Source organism: Acinonyx jubatus, chromosome D1, assembly GCF_027475565.1.
Source record: "Acinonyx jubatus isolate Ajub_Pintada_27869175 chromosome D1, VMU_Ajub_asm_v1.0, whole genome shotgun sequence".
In the NCBI taxonomy this organism is placed as follows: Eukaryota; Metazoa; Chordata; class Mammalia; order Carnivora; family Felidae; genus Acinonyx; species Acinonyx jubatus.
The window spans coordinates 42,048,279-42,062,305 of NC_069390.1; the positions used below are offsets into that span (position 1 = coordinate 42,048,279).

General features: G+C 34.7%; 1 protein-coding gene across 37 annotated transcripts in view; it reads left to right on the forward strand.

Annotated features, from left to right (window-relative positions):
- The window catches only part of SOX6 (SRY-box transcription factor 6), a 686,841-nt gene that overhangs the window by 222,797 nt on the left and 450,017 nt on the right, over positions 1 to 14,027 (forward strand). For 2 of the 37 annotated variants that reach the window (XM_053203444.1, XM_053203443.1), the window contains exon 3: positions 564 to 763. The exons of the other annotated variants lie outside the window; for them this stretch is intronic. The gene's annotated coding sequence lies outside the window, so the exon portion shown is untranslated. The remainder of the gene's footprint in view (positions 1 to 563; positions 764 to 14,027) is intronic. 37 annotated transcript variants of the gene reach the window in all.

Consider the following 14,027-nt stretch of genomic DNA (forward strand, 5'->3'; position numbering starts at 1 on the left):
CCCCAGCATGGGGCTGTATCTCACGACCACGAGATCATGACTTGAACCTAAATTAAGAGTCAGTCCCTTAACTGACTGAACCACCTAGGGCCCCTATCCTTTTTGTCTTCTTGCATTCTGTTCTTTCTCCCATAAAGCAAACACATATTTTAAAAAGAAATCTATTGTCCAATTCTGGAAAATGTTGAAATATTGCCTTCTACTTTGTATCTTCTTGGGATGTGTCTATGGTCTTTGTATGGCCATTTAGGAGAAAAACCAAAGATTCCACACTAGACGTTAGCACTAACTCAGATACTTCTGCTACACTAACTATAAATGAGCCTTTGTAAATGCATTTTTTGTGCAGTATGTAATTGCTATGTGATGCTATCTAGTGGAGAATTTAAAAGGAGGCAGGAGTGCTAGATCTATAAACCTCACAGAACTCAAGGTCAGGATTCTAAAACCAGCCTCTTCAAGGGTACTCAGACAAAGTGGAATAAGATGAAGTCGAATAAGTAAAGATACTACAAGGGTGCCTGGATGGCTCAATCGGTTAAGTGTCTGACTCTTGATTTCAGCTCAGGTCATGATCTCAACAGTTCCTGGGATCGAACACTGCATCGGACTCTGCACTGACAGTGTGGAGCCTGCTTCGGATAAACTTTCTCCCCGTCTCTTTGCTTCTACCCCACTTGAACACCCTCTCTCTCTCAAAATAAAGAAATAAACACTTAAAAAAAAAGATACTACAAGAACGTGCTTTGAAGTCCAGAGGAAGGTAAGAAAGGAGTACTTTGCGTGATGGTAGAGTGTAATAAGTACATGATCAATAATAGGTACATGACAGAGATATGTTGATGAAACTGTCAAATATTGCTGTGGGTAGACAGATTTGGTTTATGAATAAGCATGTAAAAACACTCACATGCATGGCTGCAATTATGTTGGGAAAATACACAAATATTCAAAACATAGGGCAATTTTTTTAGTGTGTTGGTAGAGTGAGATAAGAAAGACAGTGTATCTATATTTCGATAAGATGGGAGGTAAAGGAGAGCAGTAATTCACTGTAAGTTGGGAAAGAATCTATAGAGTTGGTGGATTATATAAGTTACAGTTTCCCTGGTTTATTGAGTATAAAGTAATAGATCTAATGTTACTCTGGTGTTATCTTATTTTTCTATTTTAATGTGAATCTTTAAGTAGAATCCAAACTTATACATTTTTAGATACAGATTCTATTCTTGATTCAAGATTCTTCTGCATCTTAGGATCATGTACTGCTCTCAAGATGAAACCTCCCCATACCACCATTGGTTCTAGTATTTCTTAAAGGTAACCAAAATAATTGAATTTTTATGATGGGGCAAATACAGCAAATATTATTAATTGATTCTTATGTGGAAGTTAACTTTGTTTTGTTCTACACTTTGGGCTTTAAATCTAACCTTGGCCAGCCTGCTTGGTCACAAAGAGGAATTGGCTGAGAGAAAGTAGACACATTACCAGCAATCTATAATCTACTTAGGAAACCTAATCCCTACTCTTTATCACTCTTGATTTCAATGTTTGTCCATTCAACAATTTATAACAAAAACAGATACCTCACTTTTCTCTCTCTTTAGTCTTTTATTTAGCAATCCATTAAATATCTGCAGAATGGAGGCCGGTTTTGCACACAATGTCAGAATGATTCCATAATGACAACCTGCTTTAGGATGTGTTCTTTGGGTCCTATGTGTTTTGGGGTAAGGAGGAGCAAAGAGAATTACCATTTATTGAACACCTACATGTGTTACCTCATTTAATTTGTACAAGAGCGCTGAAATGACAATTACATTTAGATAAAGAAGTTATTTGGAATCAGGAAGCAACTTTATTAAAAGAAAAATTGTCACAGATTCTTATTTAAAAGACAACACTTATAGAAAATGCCAACTTATCCTTGCCATTATAGTGCGTTGGAATGAGAAATAAATGAGATATGACGATATGTGAGAAAATACGAATAGCGAGACATAAATAATTACTATTTGCCTCACCTCCACAGTAAATTATTAGAAATAATGCATCTAAAAGAGGAAATAGCACTGTAATTAACTTTGACTTTATAACATGGTATCTCAGAAAAGACGATGATTCATACTTCTGCTCAAGTGAGAAAACACTTCTTGTTTTCATTTACTTTCATGTATATTGGCTAGATAGGGGAGCCTTGGTAGAACCACAAGCATAAACTATTTTTAACATGCTCATATAATTTGGCTCCCTGGAAAGGGATCTTTTGATCCAAAGGGGTTTTGATGACAAAAGATATCCTAAAAAGACATTAATTTCAGTTTCTACTTCTTACTTTTTCATTCCAAGTTTCAGTAGATAACAGTGACAAATTTTTATTTTTATTTATATTTTTAATTTATTTTTATTTTTTTTAATGTTTATTTTTGACAGAGAGAGAGACAGAGCATGAGCGGGGGAGGGGCAGAGAGAGAGGGAGACACAGAATCTGAAGCAGCCTCCGAGCTGTCAGCACAGAGCCTGACGCGGGGCGAGAACTCACGACCGCGAGATCGTGACCTGAGCCGAAGTCGGACACTCAACCGACTGAGCCACCCAGGCGCCTCAATAATGACAAATTTTTAAATAAGATCTAAAAAAAAATAGGTTAGGTCAAATGTTTAAAAAATAGGTAAGGTAAAAAGGTAGAGGAACTATCTTTATTTTTTATTTTAAAAATTTGTGGAGATTTTGTCAAGCACCTAATACCATGGTTGATTTATAGTAGATGCTTAATAAATATTATTAAAATGAAATGTGGAAATAAATACGTGCATATTCATTTATTCTTTTTCTTTTAATTCAACGGATATTTACTGAGGGCTTAATATGTTCCAGATAGACATGTTTGAGACTTAAATGTGAATAGCATATTAGAGCCAGCCTTTAAGTATCTTAAAAATCTAATGGAGAGACAGGTAGAGAGAAAATATAACAACATATTAGCCTTAGGATTGAGATATGAATGAAATAAGATACATAGAATTTGAAATTTTCCAGAGAGAATTTTGGGGAAGGCTTCATTGAGTAGGTTAACATTAGATCTGCTTCTTAAAGGAGTTATAAGGAATTGCTTAGAGAGGATGTGAAGATAGAGAGAATGTTCTAAGTCCAGGGAATAGCACTTGTAAAAAGCACCTAGAGATTAAAAAGGCCTGGTATATTTTGAGAATTGTAATAATTCAATATCATTGCCACATGTGGAGCAGAGGGGATGGGGAAAGGAATTGGGCTGAAGAAATACACTTGAGAGTTTTTGGTGGTGCAATTGATTATTTCCTGATATGAACCTGAAAAATGTTTAATTTCAACGAATTAATTTCAGTAAGATGTGGAATTTTCTAGGAAATTACCCATTTTATTAGAATCTCCATGATATACCTTTTTGTGCCTTTACTATAGCAAACAAGATATTAAGCTGTTATGTAAGAGACTAAAATGATGAAGTTGTGCAGAGAGTGACAACATAAGGAAGGAGTTTGAAATAATGTATTGAAAGAGTTGTTAGTCACTTTTCCTTAAAATGGTCCTTTTTGAGTTGCTTTTTGAACTTACTTATACTTTGTCAGCCAATAGATTTGCTAGACAACTTACAGGTCAGTCAAATGGTTCTAAATTCTAAGAAGTAAAGACACTGGGTGCTAACACAAATACAGTTTATTTATGGTTAATAGATTTTATTTCTATTTCTAAGAGAAAAAGTAGAATATACAAAATATGTGAATGCCTCTCATCTTGCTAGCTACAGAGAAATGTTAGCTGGGTATATAGCTTTGGTTTCCTCATTTCTGTGAACTCCGTACATACAATATATACTTTTAAGACTTTATTCCAGACGCAGGTTTCATTTTCACATAAAGAGAAGGTCAGGCTATACAATGTTTGTTATTTTTCATTTATTTTTTTTTCTTCCAGAGAAACACCTCAGAGGTTTCAGACTTCATTTTAAAGAAATTAGAGTTCCTTCAACTTTAAATTGCTTCAATAGGTCACTACCAGATTATAGAGAGCATGATGTGCTTTACAAGTTGAAAAGTTTTCCACCAAGTAATAGCAGCAGTGAAAATTGTCAGAGAAACAACTAATTAATCTCTGCTCCTTTACAGCTGTTTAGTGCAATGCATAACTAAAAGTCCTGTTAAATTAATTAATGATTTCAATTATGAACTTTTCTCCAAAATGTTATGATTCGTATCAGGCTGATAATGCAGTGACCTGGGAGTGTGAAATCTGTGTTATGAAGAGAGTCGCCAGTTAATTGATTCACAAATTATTTAAAGTTTGTTGCACCCAAGGGAGTGCTCAGTTTCACGACAGTTATTTCTTAAAGTGTACAAACTCCTTTTTCACCTTAAGAATGTCTTCAGTTATTAAGCATGATAAAATGCCAGCATGTTTCTGGGGCTGTGAGTGATCTTAACATTTATGATATAGAATCTGTAGGTTAATACATGGAGATTAAATCTGTATTGGAAGGAGAAAAAAGTTAGCTAACTTACCAATGATTCTCTTTCACGGCAGATTTTTCATTGCTTTTATTTTACTAATTTCAGTTTTCTAAACATTACTTCTTAAAGTTTCTTTTCTTTTGCACTTGGTATAGAATGAGCATATTTCATGTTAAAAGACAATATAATTATGCATTCATAGGACATTTTTAATGAGTCATTAACATAGTATAACTTGTTTTGGTAATTGGTGTTTGAAGCATTTGGATTGTTGGTAGGTCTAGAATGTAGGTCTAGGTCTAGGTTTAGCCTTAAAGTTGGAGAAGGTTTTGACTTCTCAATGAAAGAACATTAATTTCTATAGGACACCTTGAGTATTTTTATGGTATGTAGGAAAAAATTAAGAGAGTCATTGCTTCCAGTCTGGTTATTTTACCCATAACTTAAATAGCAAATAAAAGTGTACATATATACAAGGAGTAGGGAAGGAATCAATAATATCATTAATATTTTACAACATATTTATTAAAGTTTTATTAATGTTTCTATGCTGGGCTTGAGCTGATGTCAGTGTAGATGATATGACCATGAGTAAGAACCCTTTCCTGATTGCCCACGGCTGGCTGAAATGGAAGGGAAAGAGGTGATACTTGAGGAGTGATTCAAGTAGGAAGAGAAGGAAGTGGAGAGGTTTCTGGAAATGAGTCGAGGCTGTATTATCAGTGGCCTCTATAATCTTTTCTGTTCCATACACATATTAGGGCTTAATGAATACTAAAAAGTCTAGTGGTTTTAGGGTGATTGAACAATATCTTTAGCAGTTTCACTCCAATTTGATAAGCAGTATAAGAAAAACATTTTGTATTAAATTTAATGAAAGAATTTTGTCTTGCAGCTCTGAACTGGTAGATGTATTTACAGGATGGAGCAGGAAGATTGTATTTTGGACAAACACTGTGTTTGAAAATTTCACTTATCCTGGTGACTATTCTATTTTACTTTTCTCTTTTTTTTGACCCAAGAAAATTGCCCAAAGAGAAGACAAATAGAGAAACAATATTATCAAAAATAAGTTTATCTTTGTGAAACTTGCTGCAGGGCAAAAAGGAATGGACTTGAAAGGGAAGTAAATTTATACTAATTTTTGCATTGTAGGAAATGTACTATTTCAGACACTGACTGACTGCTTCTGTTTTCTAAAATTAAGGAGCCTATAATCTCAGCACCATTAACAAGTGCTGTCATTCAGATACACAGTGTCTGGCTGATTTAAATAAAATGAAATGAAGATAGTTGTTTCTGGTCCCTTGGCTTCACTCATTGCCATAAACATATGCTCTGCGTCCCGCTTCTTTCCATCTTATTTATGACTTTAATTTGTTGTGTGGGCTGCGCTAGAAATTAAATTTAATATAATTCTCCAAGGGACCCTGTCATATAATAACATGGTAATTTCTGTGTATCCTTTTGAAAAATGAGGAAATTAATTCTTCCTGACATGTTCTAATTATTCCAGTGTGAACGGCAAATCCGTTTTTCCTAGCCCCTGAAGTGTTATAGGCAAATGGCTGGTGTTCAAAGCTGAGGTGCTAATGCTGACCAGCAGTGCGTTTAATTTGAAACATGAGCAGACACCTTTCAACACACCTTTGTAATATTGGAGTACTTTACAGAAATTAATTCACTACTTATTTGGCAGCTTAGCCTTGGGGTTATGTTTTTTTATTCATCAATACTATAGTCATGTTAGCATAATATTTCCTGTTTACTTCAGTGCTTGGTGTCTATGTATAGAACTCAGAGTGTGCAATGGATGTTTCAACTGTATGAATGACAGAGAATGCACACACTTCAGAAATACCAGTTGTGTGCCAAATTGTATTTATACTTTATAGAGAAATGTAGTAAAGTTTTGAATGTTAACTTAATTATAGTCTATGCTTAGCAGCTTTAACTGAAATTACATAGTGTAGGAATTATTGGGACAATCTTGCTGTGAAAAGACTACTATACACTCTGCTGCCCTGCTGTACATTTTAGTGGTGAAAATTCAATTTATTATACAGGGAATGAGACTATGAAAAATCAGTTTGTGAAAAAAATTTATGGAATAATAATCTCATGTTCTGAACTCTGCTTAGAAGAATGTAGATATGCCTTGGGAGATAAAGGGTTAAAGTCATTTATTAGCACTATTGGCCATATATGAAGTACATGACTTACTCACTTGGGCCATTTGGATTCTTTCATAGGTTTTGTAGTATTTTTTAGAGGAAAAACAAAAATAACCTCTTGATTCTTGGTCATTTATATGTAATCTTCATTGTAAAATTATCTATTATACACTTCTCTAATCAGGGCAATCATTTGTGTCAGCCCTGATACGGTTCCTTTGTTTCAGTGAGCAGTTGATAAATGCCATTACATATTGGTCATTTATTGTTCTAATTAACAAGACAAGGGAATGCGTGAGATTCTACTTAAAATAGAGGATGGAAATACAATTAAGCTTAAATAAAAGAAGTAGAATTGTGTTCAGAGTGGCTGCAGTCAAGGTTCTCTGTTTATCTGTTTTTGTATCTATATATTATATTCCCTTTAAATTTTAACTTAAATAGGAGAAATGTTAATAGTAATAAATAATTGTTCTAATAAATGGCATTAGTATTAATTAATTAATTAATACCATATTTTTTCCTGTTGACTATTCAGCTGCTAGATAAAATTTTATTCTCACCATCAATCTACTGGGGGCTATTGTCAGATTTAGATTATGGACAGGAGGGAACATACTTAAGACTTCTCTGTCTTAGCTTTCCCATATACTAGATTAATGGAAAAAATAAGCTTCTTTTGGCTGGAAATGGAGGAGAAAAGATTTCTTTATTGGCGTCTCTAGGCGGTCTTGAACTTCTGGGGTTAGGCAAAAGAACATAGCAACATGCTTCTTCCCATTCAAGTACATGTCCCTCTCTACTGTTCTTGTCAGGGTAAGGTTATTTCTGTGGCTCTCTGTAAGGGTAGGGTATGGCAGAAGGTATTGAGAAGTAAAGAGGGAGTCAGGTTGTCCCATCCTAGTCTACAGACTATACAAGTTGCTAAAGATTTCCTATCATAGACTTCTTTGTTCTCTAAGATAGGAAGGGAAATCTATGGCCCATCTGGCTCTTCTCTTTTACTTTTTCTTTTTTTCCCTACTGAAATTATGGAGGAATTAGCACCAAAGAACAGAGACTGAGGCTAGGCCAGATCCTGTCCCTACTAGACCAGATCATTTTTAGAGCCAGATACATCATTTAAATTGAAGTGACTGAAAGAAAGAATTGAGGGTTAAAGAATCAGCTCAATTCTTAGCAAATCAAGCAACAGACTCTCTTTCTCTCTCTGTCTCTCTCTCTCTTTTTGAAACAGACCCTTAAGTAGAGAGAGCGAACTAATAGTTACAAGAGGGGAGGTGGGTTTGGGGATGAGTTAAGTAGGTGATGGGGATTAAGGAGTACACTTGTGATGAGCACTGGGTGATGTAAAGAAGTGTAGAATTACTATATTTTACACCTGAAACTAATATTACACAGTACTTCAACTAATTGGAATTTAAATAAAAATTTTAAAAAAGAATCCACCCAATTCTTAACATTTTCAAAATAAAAGATCCATAAAGAGTTGTTGAATAGGCTAAAATAAGCTGCTCATATGTGCAATGATGCATGCACCTAGTTCCATTCTCTTTCTAGGAAGGAGACTGCAAACATTTCTTTTTCTTCTTTTTGAGAGAGAGAGGGAGAGACATAGAGAGAGAGAGAGAGACAGCAGGGGAGGGGCAGAGAGAGAGGGAGAGAGAGAATCCTAAGCAGGCTCCACGCTGTCAGCACAGAGCCTGACATGGGGTCTGAACCCACTTACCATGAGATCCTGATCTGAGCTGAAATCCAGAGACACTTGACTGACTGAGCCACCCAGGCGCCCCTAAAAACATTTTTATATGCTTCCATCGGGATGCTGCAATCAGTGGTTTCAGCAAAACAAATTAAAAGAGGTAAATAGTCCCCAATTTTGAAATTCTTTCTTTTAAAAAATCACTTAGGCTCAGTTTTTAGTCATTTTAATTAAAAAAAATCTTTTACAATAATTTTAAGTTAATATCCAGAAAAATATGTTAAACTTATTTCTAAATACTCCCTATTAGAATCAAAGAAAAGTTGATGCATATGTTAAATTTTATTTAAATAGATAAATTGGGGACTGTTTATTAATTATTTTGCGTATATATGTGTATATATGTATACATACACACACAAATAAACACTTGCATACTTCTAAAAGGCCCATACTTGATTGATCTTCTTCCATTAAACTCATTGATACTTTCCTTTTATATCAGTACGTTTCATAAAGCATTTTCATTCATTTTGCAAGCTTGTTCAATTTTGTTTACTGATTACTATAGTTTAGAACAGGATTTTCTCTATAGTCACATATGTTTATATTTTTACACCAATAAAAACAAATAACATTTATTAAGCATATGCTTTATGTGCATGTCTCATGTAAAACCAAAAATAATCTTCAAGTTAGTTACCATAGTTTATGAATATACTCATAAATAAAAAAAACATATTTTGTTGGTGAGGGAAATAAGCACAGAGAGGTTAAGTAACTTGCCTACAACTGTATAGTTAACAGGTGGGGGAATGAATATTTTAACCTATCAACCTATGCTTAGAACAGTGCCTGTCACGTGAATATTAGTTGTTACTGGGTTTTTTTGTTTGTTTGTTTGTTTGTTTTTTGGTGGTATGTGTGGGGCAGAGTGCTGGGAGTTCTGAATTTCAACCAATATTTGTTGACTCTTTTTATTATTATGAATGAGATTATGAGGCTTACTTGAGAAGGTGAGGAAGAAATTAGACTAGCTGATCTTTAAACCTAATTTGTGAGCTTAGACTTTTAAGAGCTTCAATGTCAGTTTGTCTAAGTAGATAGTCTTTGAGCATTTGTTAAAAGGTTCTCTTTTAGATTCTACACAGTATATAAGATGTTTCTGCTCTAATGAAGTTTACAATCTAGTGGGGGTTGGGATATGGGAAAACATAATGACTATAATACTGGGTTGAATAAGATTAATAATTTTATTTTATACTTCAAAATAGTTCAGGGGAGAATTTATAAGTCCTTACATTCTTAAATGAGTTCATAGTCTCAATTGGGTTTTATGCTTGTCCATAGAGAAGGTAAGACACTATGAAAAGATAATAATTTTGGGGGTAGGACAAGGTGTGGTGATATCCTACGTATTAAATTTGAGGTGCTAGTTGGACGAATATGTGGACATGTCAAATAGTTAAAATGACAGCAAAGTGATATTTACTGAAAAACTTCCTATGGAAGAAGAATAGTATAAATCACTACTTAGAAGGCATTTTTGGGTTGCTTGTGTGGGCTGGTTGGGTGAGCCTTGGACTTTTGATTTCAGCCCAGGTCATGATCCCAGCATCACTGGGATTGAGTCCAGGGTCAGACTCTGTGCTAAGTGTGGAGCCTGCTTGGGATTCTCTCTCTCCCTCTGCCCCTCTCCCCTGCTCATGGTCTCTCTTGCTCTCTAAAAACAAACAAACGAACAAACAAACAAACAAACAAATGGCATTCTCATTTAATCCTTCTAACAACCTAATAAAATAGCTGTTATTACTGTCAATCTTATTTTACCGATAAGAGAACTGAGAGGCCTAAAGTTTCAAAATTGGTAGATGACAGAGCTGGGGCTTAAAATTAGATCTATCCGATGCTGTGCTCTTAACCACAAAATTATACTGTGTGGAAGTGCAACTAGAAGAGAAGTCTGGGCTAGAGATGTAGATTTGGAAATTATCTGTAAAGGAGTGATCATTACAGCCATGGAATTATACATATGGTATCCTAAGAAGGGGAGGGAAAGGGAGACAGTGAAAGAACAATATAATACTAATCAAAGAATAATAACTAGGAAAATTTTTATGTCACAGAAGTGAAAAGAGAAGAGAATTTCAATAAGAAGGGAGTGACCAACAGTATCAAATAATGCTGAGAATTTTAGAAAATGAGGATTTGTCAATAGGAGCTTATTGGTGAAGTCAGAAGCTAGAAGACAGAGCACTGTGGTGTGAAAATGATGATCCGGAAGTAGTGACAAAACAGTAGAATACTTTCCAAAGGAGCTTGGTAGCTTAAGGAGCAAATGAATGGGGACAGTCCCTTAATGTTACAGAGACCACTGAGAGAGGGCTTTTTAAAAATTTTAGAATAGGGAGAATACAATTGTTTTTATAAACAGGAGGAAACATGAAAAGAGAAAGAGAAGGGAGGAAGAAAGCTAAAAGAAGAGAGAGAAAAGGAAGAAAAAAAAATTTTGTCCCTACTTCTTGAAATAGTTTTGCTCAAAGACATTTTTGATAGATTATTCTTTCCTAGGGCTGCTGTAACACAGTATCACAAGTGAAATGGCTTAAATCAACAGGAATTTATTCTCTTGCAGTTCTGGAGGATAGAAGTCCAAAATCAAGGTGGTGGTAGTGGCTACTTTCCCTATGAAATTTTCCTTCTTTCTTCCTAGCTTTTGGAAGCTTGATGGCAGTGGTTGGCATTTCTTGGTTTGCAGCTGTGTAACTCCATTCTCTGCCTTTTGACGTTCTGTGATGTTCTCCCTGTGTCTCTGTGTCTTCGCATGGCTGTCTACTTATAACAACTGTAGTCAGATTAGATTAAGAGCCCTGTATTCCAATATGGCCTCATCTTCATTTGGCTGATTTTATCTGCAATTATGTTCAAATAAAGTTGCATTCTGAGGTATTGGATGTTAGGACTTCAACATATCTTTTTTTGCAGGGGGTGGGGGGAAGCAAGCCAATCCATAACTATAGATGTTTATGGATTACTTTGTCTTTAAACTCAATACAGCTCTGAGCTACTTTTTAAGCATCTCCTCCCAACTGGAGTGTTATTTGTTCATTAATTCTGCAAATAGGATGTGGGTAACTTGGAATTTTTAGTATATGAATCTAAAATTTGTAACGCTATTTCAAGTTGAGGTCTGGCGCTTACTTTGCTCACTTCATCTTCTAATGTCAGCAGTGCATTCCATGTACTATTATCTTAACTCAAGAAATATTTGTTGAGTACCTACTGTGGTCTAGAACGATGATAGGGACTATGGGACACAGCTGGTGTGCTGTGCAAAGTTTGTTCTTTGGATTATAAATGTTCCAAGATATGGATCCTTCCAGCTTTAATGGTGCCAAGAAGAGTTCAGGATGGCTGGTCAGAACAAGCACTTCTAGCCACTAGCATCCTTGAGAGTTTCCTCCAGCATGACATACAAATCTTAGCAATTTTTCTGTGTGCATTGGAATGTAAAAGATGGGGAGCATTTCTGGGTTTACAGAGAAGTATAAATTGTCCCTGCCCTCCAGGAGATTATAATCTGACTAGAAGCTAACAACAGAATATGAATGGTGACAAGACTTGGAAAGGTGGATTAGGGTCAGCTACTGCAAGTAATTTAAGGACCAGGGTCATGTCTTAGATAATTTTGGTCATCTGTGATGTCTAGCTAAGTGTCTTGCATATATTAAGTGTACAGTAAAATAAGTGTGAATGATTGGCTAGTTGAAGCCTTAAAACTGGAGAATGGTAAAATTTAAAAAAAAAAGAAAAAAGTAAGAGAATAGCATATTCTAATTTGATATGCTTGGTGGTTATTTTGAAGACCCCAAAGTTGCTTATTAAACTCCTGTTTTCCTAGTTATTTTAAATATTTTATGGTTCTCTTTCTTATTGTGTATCTTTGACTTGTTTAGTTTAGTAATAAGCTGAATGATCAACAGATCTTGAAGTAGTCTGTCAACTGAGCTGTATTATTGAGATGGGGGGAGAGAAGAACAATTACAAATGTTTTGAACGACTGTTTTTCTGGGGAGAGGGACTCACTGAAAACTTAAAAAGCTAATCAAAATGTTAATTAGCTCACCTTTCAACACCACATTTCTTCATCTTTAAAATGAAAGTGTTGAAAAAGTTGTTCTATTTGGGCCCTTCTAGATCTAAAATTCTCTGATCCTACAAGTAAACTGTATTATTACATAGTTCATATTCTTAAGGGGAAACTTGCATACATATTTCATGCTTTGGCTGTTAGCCTATAAGTTGGTGTTTTATGTATATAAGTACATCATTATACAAAGGCAATTTAAAGATAATTTGGAATTTGCAAAATATATAAAAGCAAGCAATTAAAAATAAGTATAAAGTATATTCTAAGGTTAACTTCTCAGTTCATGAAACCATAACCCTCTTCAGAAGAAATTAGATTTGATTACATTTAAAGTCATGTGATTTTTAACAAAAATCAATATACATATGCAAATAATTTGTATTCTGCACAATTATCACTATTCATGTCTTTTATTTTTTATTCTGTTAAAAATTGTTAAGTTTATTTATTTAAATTCAACTTAATTAATATACAGTGTAGTATTAAAAAAAATTTTTTTTTGTTAATGTTTATTTTTGAGAGAGACAGAGACAGAATGCGAGTGGGTTGGGGCAGAGAGAGAGGGAGACACAGAATCCGAAGCGGGCTCCAGGCTCCGAGCTGTCAGCACAGAGCCCGATGCGGGCTCGAACTCACTAGCTGTGAGATCACGACCTGAGCCGAAGTCAGACGCTCAACCAACTGAGCCACCCAGGTACCCCAATATACAGTGTAGTATTGGTGTCAGGAGTAGAAATCAGTGATTCATTACTTACATATAACACCCAGTCCTCATCCCAACAAGTGCCCTTCTTAATGCCCATCCCCCATTTAGCCCATCCCCCCCCACCTCCTCTCCAGCACCCCCTAGTTTGTTCTCTGTATTTAAGAGTCTCTTATGGTTTGCCTCTCTCTGTTTTTATCTTATTTTCCCTTCCCCTATATTTATTCATCTGTTGTGTTTCTTAAATTCCATATATGAGTGCAATTATATATTTGTCTTTCTCTGCTTGACTTACTTTGCTTAGCATAATACACTCTAGTTCCATCCATGTTTTTATTTTTAATCAATACTTATTTTGTTTCCTATTGCAATAGAACACTGAAGAAATAATCTTGCAACTACATCAGCTGTGCAGATGAGTCACCAATTAATAATAACTAAGTTAACTGTGATGAATACTATTATCTATCTTACATATTGAACAGTGAGGCTGTAGAGTAATTATATACTTACGGCAGCTTATTTGAAATTAGATTGTTATTGTTTAACATGTAATATAACATGTAATATAAACCTGAATGCTAAAAAATCCAAGATATAAATATATCTTTAAATATTTGTGATTACCATTTTTTCTGTGAATGATTTTATAAATTAAATTATAGTATTTTCTCTCAAGTGATTAAAATGTTTAACTTATACAGACCATAGAGATGGCATCTCAAGTTTTCTATTTGCTCACTCACAAAACATTTCTTGAGCATTTGCTTATGAACCAAGTATTCTGCTAAAGGCTGAGGATACAAAT